The following is an 11,106-nucleotide window of genomic DNA, read 5'->3' as shown; positions in this document are numbered from 1 at the left end:
TGTATGTATAGTGATACCTACTGATTACATCTACAGCCTAATACTGTGCATCCTCCATCTGCACCTGAGTTATAAGCTGTCACACTGTATGTATAGTGATACCTACTGATTACATCTAAAGCCTAATACTGTGCATCCTCCATCTACACCTGAGTTATACGCTGTCACACTGTATGTATAGTGATACCTACTGATTACATCTATAGCCTAATACTGTGCATCCTCCATCTGTACCTGAGTTATACGCTGTCACACTGTATGTATAGTGATACCTACTGATTACATCTATAGCCTAATACTGTGCATCCTCCATCTGCACCTGAGTTATACGCTGTCACACTGTATGTATAGTGATACCTACTGATTACATCTATAGCCTAATACTGTGCATCCTCCATCTGCACCTGAGTTATACGCTGTCACACTGTATGTATAGTGATACCTACTGATTACATCTATAGCCTAATACTGTGCATCCTCCATCTGCACCTGAGTTATACGCTGTCACACTGTATGTATAGTGATACCTACTGATTACATCTATAGCCTAATACTGTGCATCCTCCATCTACACCTGAGTTATAAGCTGTCACACTGTATGTATAGTGATACATACTGATTACATCTATAGCCTAATACTGTGCATCCTCCATCTACACCTGAGTTATACGCTGTCACACTGTATGTATAGTGATACCTACTGATTACATCTAAAGCCTAATACTGTGCATCCTCCATCTGCACCTGAGTTATACGCTGTCACACTGTATGTATAGTAATACCTAATGATTACATCTATAGCCTAATACTGTGCATCCTCCATCTGCACCTGAGTTATACGCTGTCACACTGTATGTATAGTGATACCTACTGATTACATCTATAGCCTAATACTGTGCATCCTCCATCTGCACCTGAGTTATACGCTGTCACACTGTATGTATAGTGATACCTACTGATTACATCTATAGCCTAATACTGTGCATCCTCCATCTGCACCAGAGTTATACGCTGTCACACTGTATGTATAGTGATACCTACTGATTACATCTATAGCCTAATACTGTGCATCCTCCATCTGCACCTGAGTTATACGCTGTCACACTCTATGTATAGTGATACCTACTGATTACATCTATAGCCTAATACTGTGCATCCTCCATCTGCACCTGAGTTATACGCTGTCACACTGTATGTATAGTGATACCTACTGATTACATCTATAGCCTAATACTGTGCATCCTCCATCTGCACCTGAGTTATACGCTGTCACACTGTATGTATAGTGATACCTACTGATTACATCTATAGCCTAATACTGTGCATCCTCCATCTACACCTGAGTTATACGCTGTCACACTGTATGTATAGTGATACCTACTGATTACATCTAAAGCCTAATACTGTGCATCCTCCATCTGCACCTGAGTTATACGCTGTCACACTGTATGTATAGTAATACCTAATGATTACATCTATAGCCTAATACTGTGCATCCTCCATCTGCACCTGAGTTATACGCTGTCACACTGTATATATAGTGATACCTACTGATTACATCTATAGCCTAATACTGTGCATCCTCCATCTGCACCTGAGTTATACGCTGTCACACTGTATGTATAGTGATACCTACTGATTACATCTATAGCCTAATACTGTGCATCCTCCATCTGCACCAGAGTTATACGCTGTCACACTGTATGTATAGTGATACCTACTGATTACATCTATAGCCTAATACTGTGCATCCTCCATCTGCACCTGAGTTATACGCTGTCACACTCTATGTATAGTGATACCTACTGATTACATCTATAGCCTAATACTGTGCATCCTCCATCTGCACCTGAGTTATATGCTGTCACACTGTATGTATAGTGATACCTACTGATTACATCTATAGCCTAATACTGTGCATCCTCCATCTGCACCTGAGTTATATGCTGTCGCACTGTATGTATAGTGATACCTACTGATTACACCTATAGCCTAATACTGTGCATCCTCCATCTGCACCTGAGTTATACGCTGTCGCACTGTATGTATAGTGATACCTACTGATTACATCTATAGCCTAATACTGTGCATCCTCCATCTGCACCTGAGTTATACGCTGTCGCACTGTATGTATAGTGATACCTACTGATTACATCTATAGCCTAATACTGTGCATCCTCCATCTGCACCTGAGTTATACGCTGTCGCACTGTATGTATAGTGATACCTACTGATTACATCTATAGCCTAATACTGTGCATCCTCCATCTGCACCTGAGTTATACGCTGTCACACTGCATGTATAGTGATACCTACTGATTACATCTATAGCCTAATACTGTGCATCCTCCATCTGCACCTGAGTTATACGCTGTCACACTGCATGTATAGTGATACCTACTGATTACATCTATAGCCTAATACTGTGCATCCTCCATCTGCACCTGAGTTATACGCTGTCACACTGTATGTATAGTGATACCTACTGATTACATCTATAGCCTAATACTGTGCATCCTCCATCTGCACCTGAGTTATACGCTGTCACACTGTATGTATAGTGATACCTACTGATTACATCTATAGCCTAATACTGTGCATCCTCCATCTACACCTGAGTTATAAGCTGTCACACTGTATGTATAGTGATACATACTGATTACATCTATAGCCTAATACTGTGCATCCTCCATCTACACCTGAGTTATACGCTGTCACACTGTATGTATAGTGATACCTACTGATTACATCTAAAGCCTAATACTGTGCATCCTCCATCTGCACCTGAGTTATACGCTGTCACACTGTATGTATAGTAATACCTAATGATTACATCTATAGCCTAATACTGTGCATCCTCCATCTGCACCTGAGTTATACGCTGTCACACTGTATGTATAGTGATACCTACTGATTACATCTATAGCCTAATACTGTGCATCCTCCATCTGCACCTGAGTTATACGCTGTCACACTGTATGTATAGTGATACCTACTGATTACATCTATAGCCTAATACTGTGCATCCTCCATCTGCACCAGAGTTATACGCTGTCACACTGTATGTATAGTGATACCTACTGATTACATCTATAGCCTAATACTGTGCATCCTCCATCTGCACCTGAGTTATACGCTGTCACACTCTATGTATAGTGATACCTACTGATTACATCTATAGCCTAATACTGTGCATCCTCCATCTACACCTGAGTTATAAGCTGTCACACTGTATGTATAGTGATACATACTGATTACATCTATAGCCTAATACTGTGCATCCTCCATCTACACCTGAGTTATACGCTGTCACACTGTATGTATAGTGATACCTACTGATTACATCTAAAGCCTAATACTGTGCATCCTCCATCTGCACCTGAGTTATACGCTGTCACACTGTATGTATAGTAATACCTAATGATTACATCTATAGCCTAATACTGTGCATCCTCCATCTGCACCTGAGTTATACGCTGTCACACTGTATGTATAGTGATACCTACTGATTACATCTATAGCCTAATACTGTGCATCCTCCATCTGCACCTGAGTTATACGCTGTCACACTGTATGTATAGTGATACCTACTGATTACATCTATAGCCTAATACTGTGCATCCTCCATCTGCACCAGAGTTATACGCTGTCACACTGTATGTATAGTGATACCTACTGATTACATCTATAGCCTAATACTGTGCATCCTCCATCTGCACCTGAGTTATACGCTGTCACACTCTATGTATAGTGATACCTACTGATTACATCTATAGCCTAATACTGTGCATCCTCCATCTGCACCTGAGTTATATGCTGTCACACTGTATGTATAGTGATACCTACTGATTACATCTATAGCCTAATACTGTGCATCCTCCATCTGCACCTGAGTTATATGCTGTCGCACTGTATGTATAGTGATACCTACTGATTACACCTATAGCCTAATACTGTGCATCCTCCATCTGCACCTGAGTTATACGCTGTCGCACTGTATGTATAGTGATACCTACTGATTACATCTATAGCCTAATACTGTGCATCCTCCATCTGCACCTGAGTTATACGCTGTCGCACTGTATGTATAGTGATACCTACTGATTACATCTATAGCCTAATACTGTGCATCCTCCATCTGCACCTGAGTTATACGCTGTCGCACTGTATGTATAGTGATACCTACTGATTACATCTATAGCCTAATACTGTGCATCCTCCATCTGCACCTGAGTTATACGCTGTCACACTGCATGTATAGTGATACCTACTGATTACATCTATAGCCTAATACTGTGCATCCTCCATCTGCACCTGAGTTATACGCTGTCACACTGCATGTATAGTGATACCTACTGATTACATCTATAGCCTAATACTGTGCATCCTCCATCTGCACCTGAGTTATACGCTGTCACACTGCATGTATAGTGATACCTACTGATTACATCTATAGCCTAATACTGTGCATCCTCCATCTGCACCTGAGTTATACGCTGTCACACTGTATGTATAGTGATACCTACTGATTACATCTATAGCCGAATACTGTGCATCCTCCATCTGCACCTGAGTTATAAGCTGTCACACTGTATGTATAGTGATACCTACTGATTACACCTATAGCCTAATACTGTGCATCCTCCATCTGCACCTGAGTTATACGCTGTCACACTGTATGTATAGTGATACCTACTCATTACATCTATAGCCTAATACTGTTAATCCTCCATCTGCACCTGAGTTATAAGCTGTCACACTGTATGTATAGTGATACCTACTCATTACATCTATAGCCTAATACTTTGCATCCTCCATCTGCACCTGAGTTATACGCTGTCACACTGTATGTATAGTGATACCTACTGATTACATCTATAGCCTAATACTGTGCATCCTCCATCTGCACCTGAGTTATACGCTGTCACACTGCATGTATAGTGATACCTACTGATTACATTTATAGCCTAATACTGTGCATCCTCCATCTGCACCTGAGTTATAAGCTGTCACACTGTATGTATAGTGATACCTACTGATTACATCTATAGCCTCTATACTGTGCATCCTCCATCTGCACCTGAGTTATACGCTGTCACACTGTATGTATAGTGATACCTACTGATTACATCTATAGCCTAATACTGTGCATCCTCCATCTGCACCTGAGTTATACGCTGTCACACTGTATGTATAGTGATACCTACTGATTACATCTATAGCCGAATACTGTGCATCCTCCATCTGCACCTGAGTTATACGCTGTCACACTGTATGTATAGTGATACCTACTGATTACATCTATAGCCTAATACTGTGCATCCTCCATCTGCACCTGAGTTATACGCTGTCACACTGTATGTATAGTGATACCTACTGATTACATCTATAGCCGAATACTGTGCATCCTCCATCTGCACCTGAGTTATAAGCTGTCACACTGTATGTATAGTGATACCTACTGATTACATCTATAGCCTAATACTGTGCATCCTCCATCTACACCTGAGTTATACGCTGTCACACTGTATGTATAGTGATACCTACTGATTACATCTATAGCCTAATACTGTGCATCCTCCATCTGCACCTGAGTCATACGCTGTCACACTGTATGTATACTGATACCTACTGATTACATCTATAGCCTAATACTGTTAATCCTCCATCTGCACCTGAGTTATAAGCTGTCACACTGTATGTATAGTGATACCTACTGATTACATCTATAGCCTAATACTGTGCATCCTCCATCTGCACCTGAGTTATACGCTGTCACACTGTATGTATAGTGATACCTACTGATTACATCTATAGCCTAATACTGTGCATCCTCCATCTGCACCTGAGTTATACGCTGTCACACTGCATGTATAGTGATACCTACTGTATTACATCTATAGCCTAATACTGTGCATCCTCCATCTGCACCTGAGTTATACGCTGTCACACTGTATGTATAGTGATACCTACTGATTACATCTATAGCCTAATACTGTGCATCCTCCATCTGCACCTGAGTTATACGCTGTCACACTGTATGTATAGTGATACCTACTGATTACATCTATAGCCTAATACTGTGCAACCTCCATCTGCACCTGAGTTATACGCTGTCACACTGTATGTATAGTGATACCTACTGATTACATCTATAGCCTAATACTGTGCATCCTCCATCTGCACCTGAGTTATACGCTGTCACACTGTATGTATAGTGATACCTACTGATTACATCTATAGCCTAATACTGTGCATCCTCCATCTACACCTGAGTTATAAGCTGTCACACTGTATGTATAGTGATACCTACTGATTACATCTAAAGCCTAATACTGTGCATCCTCCATCTACACCTGAGTTATACGCTGTCACACTGTATGTATAGTGATACCTACTGATTACATCTATAGCCTAATACTGTGCATCCTCCATCTGCACCTGAGTTATACGCTGTCACACTGTATGTATAGTGATACCTACTGATTACATCTATAGCCTAATACTGTGCATCCTCCATCTACACCTGAGTTATATGCTGTCACACTGTATGTATAGTGATACCTACTGATTACATCTATAGCCTAATACTGTGCATCCTCCATCTACACCTGAGTTATATGCTGTCACACTGTATGTATAGTGATACCTACTGATTACATCTATAGCCTAATACTGTGCATCCTCCATCTACACCTGAGTTATATGCTGTCACACTGTATGTATAGTGATACCTACTGATTACATCTATAGCCTAATACTGTGCATCCTCCATCTACACCTGAGTTATACGCTGTCACATTGTATGTATAGTGATACCTACTGATTACATCTAAAGCCTAATACTGTGCATCCTCCATCTGCACCTGAGTTATACGCTGTCACACTGTATGTATAGTAATACCTAATGATTACATCTATAGCCTAATACTGTGCATCCTCCATCTGCACCTGAGTTATACGCTGTCACACTGTATGTATAGTGATACCTACTGATTACATCTATAGCCTAATACTGTGCATCCTCCATCTGCACCTGAGTTATACGCTGTCATACTGTATGTATAGTGATACCTACTGATTACATCTATAGCCTAATACTGTGCATCCTCCATCTGCACCAGAGTTATACGCTGTCACACTGTATGTATAGTGATACCTACTGATTACATCTATAGCCTAATACTGTGCATCCTCCATCTGCACCTGAGTTATACGCTGTCACACTCTATGTATAGTGATACCTACTGATTACATCTATAGCCTAATACTGTGCATCCTCCATCTGCACCTGAGTTATACGCTGTCACACTGTATGTATAGTGATACCTACTGATTACATCTATAGCCGAATACTGTGCATCCTCCATCTGCACCTGAGTTATACGCTGTCACACTGTATGTATAGTGATACCTTCTGATTACATCTATAGCCTAATACTGTGCATCCTCCATCTGCACCTGAGTTATACGCTGTCACACTGTATGTATAGTGATACCTACTGATTACATCTATAGCCTAATACTGTGCATCCTCCATCTGCACCTGAGTTATACGCTGTCACACTGTATGTATAGTGATACCTACTGATTACATCTATAGCCTAATACTGTGCATCCTCCATCTACACCTGAGTTATAAGCTGTCACACTGTATGTATAGTGATACATACTGATTACATCTATAGCCTAATACTGTGCATCCTCCATCTACACCTGAGTTATACGCTGTCACACTGTATGTATAGTGATACCTACTGATTACATCTATAGCCTAATACTGTGCATCCTCCATCTGCACCTGAGTTATACGCTGTCACACTGTATGTATAGTGATACCTACTGATTACATCTATAGCCTAATACTGTGCATCCTCCATCTACACCTGAGTTATAAGCTGTCACACTGTATGTATAGTGATACATACTGATTACATCTATGGCCTAATACTGTGCATCCTCCATCTACACCTGAGTTATACGCTGTCACACTGTATGTATAGTGATACCTACTGATTACATCTAAAGCCTAATACTGTGCATCCTCCATCTGCACCTGAGTTATACGCTGTCACACTGTATGTATAGTGATACCTACTGATTACATCTATAGCCTAATACTGTGCATCCTCCATCTACACCTGAGTTATAAGCTGTCACACTGTATGTATAGTGATACATACTGATTACATCTATGGCCTAATACTGTGCATCCTCCATCTACACCTGAGTTATACGCTGTCACACTGTATGTATAGTGATACCTACTGATTACATCTAAAGCCTAATACTGTGCATCCTCCATCTGCACCTGAGTTATACGCTGTCACACTGTATGTATAGTAATACCTAATGATTACATCTATAGCCTAATACTGTGCATCCTCCATCTGCACCTGAGTTATACGCTGTCACACTGTATGTATAGTGATACCTACTGATTACATCTATAGCCTAATACTGTGCATCCTCCATCTGCACCTGAGTTATACGCTGTCACACTGTATGTATAGTGATACCTACTGATTACATCTATAGCCTAATACTGTGCATCCTCCATCTGCACCAGAGTTATACGCTGTCACACTGTATGTATAGTGATACCTACTGATTACATCTATAGCCTAATACTGTGCATCCTCCATCTGCACCTGAGTTATACGCTGTCACACTCTATGTATAGTGATACCTACTGATTACATCTATAGCCTAATACTGTGCATCCTCCATCTGCACCTGAGTTATATGCTGTCACACTGTATGTATAGTGATACCTACTGATTACATCTATAGCCTAATACTGTGCATCCTCCATCTGCACCTGAGTTATATGCTGTCGCACTGTATGTATAGTGATACCTACTGATTACACCTATAGCCTAATACTGTGCATCCTCCATCTGCACCTGAGTTATACGCTGTCGCACTGTATGTATAGTGATACCTACTGATTACATCTAAAGCCTAATACTGTGCATCCTCCATCTGCACCTGAGTTATACGCTGTCGCACTGTATGTATAGTGATACCTACTGATTACATCTATAGCCTAATACTGTGCATCCTCCATCTGCACCTGAGTTATACGCTGTCGCACTGTATGTATAGTGATACCTACTGATTACATCTATAGCCTAATACTGTGCATCCTCCATCTGCACCTGAGTTATACGCTGTCACACTGCATGTATAGTGATACCTACTGATTACATCTATAGCCTAATACTGTGCATCCTCCATCTGCACCTGAGTTATACGCTGTCACACTGCATGTATAGTGATACCTACTGATTACATCTATAGCCTAATACTGTGCATCCTCCATCTGCACCTGAGTTATACGCTGTCACACTGCATGTATAGTGATACCTACTGATTACATCTATAGCCTAATACTGTGCATCCTCCATCTGCACCTGAGTTATACGCTGTCACACTGTATGTATAGTGATACCTACTGATTACATCTATAGCCTAATACTGTGCATCCTCCATCTGCACCTGAGTTATACGCTGTCACACTGTATGTATAGTGATACCTACTGATTACATCTATAGCCTAATACTGTGCATCCTCCATCTACACCTGAGTTATAAGCTGTCACACTGTATGTATAGTGATACATACTGATTACATCTATAGCCTAATACTGTGCATCCTCCATCTACACCTGAGTTATACGCTGTCACACTGTATGTATAGTGATACCTACTGATTACATCTAAAGCCTAATACTGTGCATCCTCCATCTGCACCTGAGTTATACGCTGTCACACTGTATGTATAGTAATACCTAATGATTACATCTATAGCCTAATACTGTGCATCCTCCATCTGCACCTGAGTTATACGCTGTCACACTGTATGTATAGTGATACCTACTGATTACATCTATAGCCTAATACTGTGCATCCTCCATCTGCACCTGAGTTATACGCTGTCACACTGTATGTATAGTGATACCTACTGATTACATCTATAGCCTAATACTGTGCATCCTCCATCTGCACCAGAGTTATACGCTGTCACACTGTATGTATAGTGATACCTACTGATTACATCTATAGCCTAATACTGTGCATCCTCCATCTGCACCTGAGTTATACGCTGTCACACTCTATGTATAGTGATACCTACTGATTACATCTATAGCCTAATACTGTGCATCCTCCATCTGCACCTGAGTTATATGCTGTCACACTGTATGTATAGTGATACCTACTGATTACATCTATAGCCTAATACTGTGCATCCTCCATCTGCACCTGAGTTATATGCTGTCGCACTGTATGTATAGTGATACCTACTGATTACACCTATAGCCTAATACTGTGCATCCTCCATCTGCACCTGAGTTATACGCTGTCGCACTGTATGTATAGTGATACCTACTGATTACATCTATAGCCTAATACTGTGCATCCTCCATCTGCACCTGAGTTATACGCTGTCGCACTGTATGTATAGTGATACCTACTGATTACATCTATAGCCTAATACTGTGCATCCTCCATCTGCACCTGAGTTATACGCTGTCGCACTGTATGTATAGTGATACCTACTGATTACATCTATAGCCTAATACTGTGCATCCTCCATCTGCACCTGAGTTATACGCTGTCACACTGCATGTATAGTGATACCTACTGATTACATCTATAGCCTAATACTGTGCATCCTCCATCTGCACCTGAGTTATACGCTGTCACACTGCATGTATAGTGATACCTACTGATTACATCTATAGCCTAATACTGTGCATCCTCCATCTGCACCTGAGTTATACGCTGTCACACTGCATGTATAGTGATACCTACTGATTACATCTATAGCCTAATACTGTGCATCCTCCATCTGCACCTGAGTTATACGCTGTCACACTGCATGTATAGTGATACCTACTGATTACATCTATAGCCTAATACTGTGCATCCTCCATCTGCACCTGAGTTATACGCTGTCACACTGTATGTATAGTGATACCTACTGATTACATCTATAGCCGAATACTGTGCATCCTCCATCTGCACCTGAGTTATAAGCTGTCACACTGTATGTATAGTGATACCTACTGATTACATCTATAGCCTAATACTGTGCATCCT

General features: G+C 40.8%; 1 protein-coding gene across 4 annotated transcripts in view; it reads right to left on the bottom strand.

The window, feature by feature from the left end:
- Window positions 1–11,106, bottom strand: part of EFR3B (EFR3 homolog B) — a 361,584-nt gene that overhangs the window by 9,162 nt on the left and 341,316 nt on the right. The window lies entirely within an intron of this gene.

This window comes from Taudactylus pleione, unplaced genomic scaffold (genome assembly GCF_031769625.1).
Source record: "Taudactylus pleione unplaced genomic scaffold, aTauple2 ptg000434l, whole genome shotgun sequence".
Classification (NCBI taxonomy): domain Eukaryota; kingdom Metazoa; phylum Chordata; class Amphibia; order Anura; family Myobatrachidae; genus Taudactylus; species Taudactylus pleione.
The sequence above is the reverse complement of the archived record's forward strand: the minus strand, read 5'-3'. Positions and strand labels throughout refer to the sequence as shown.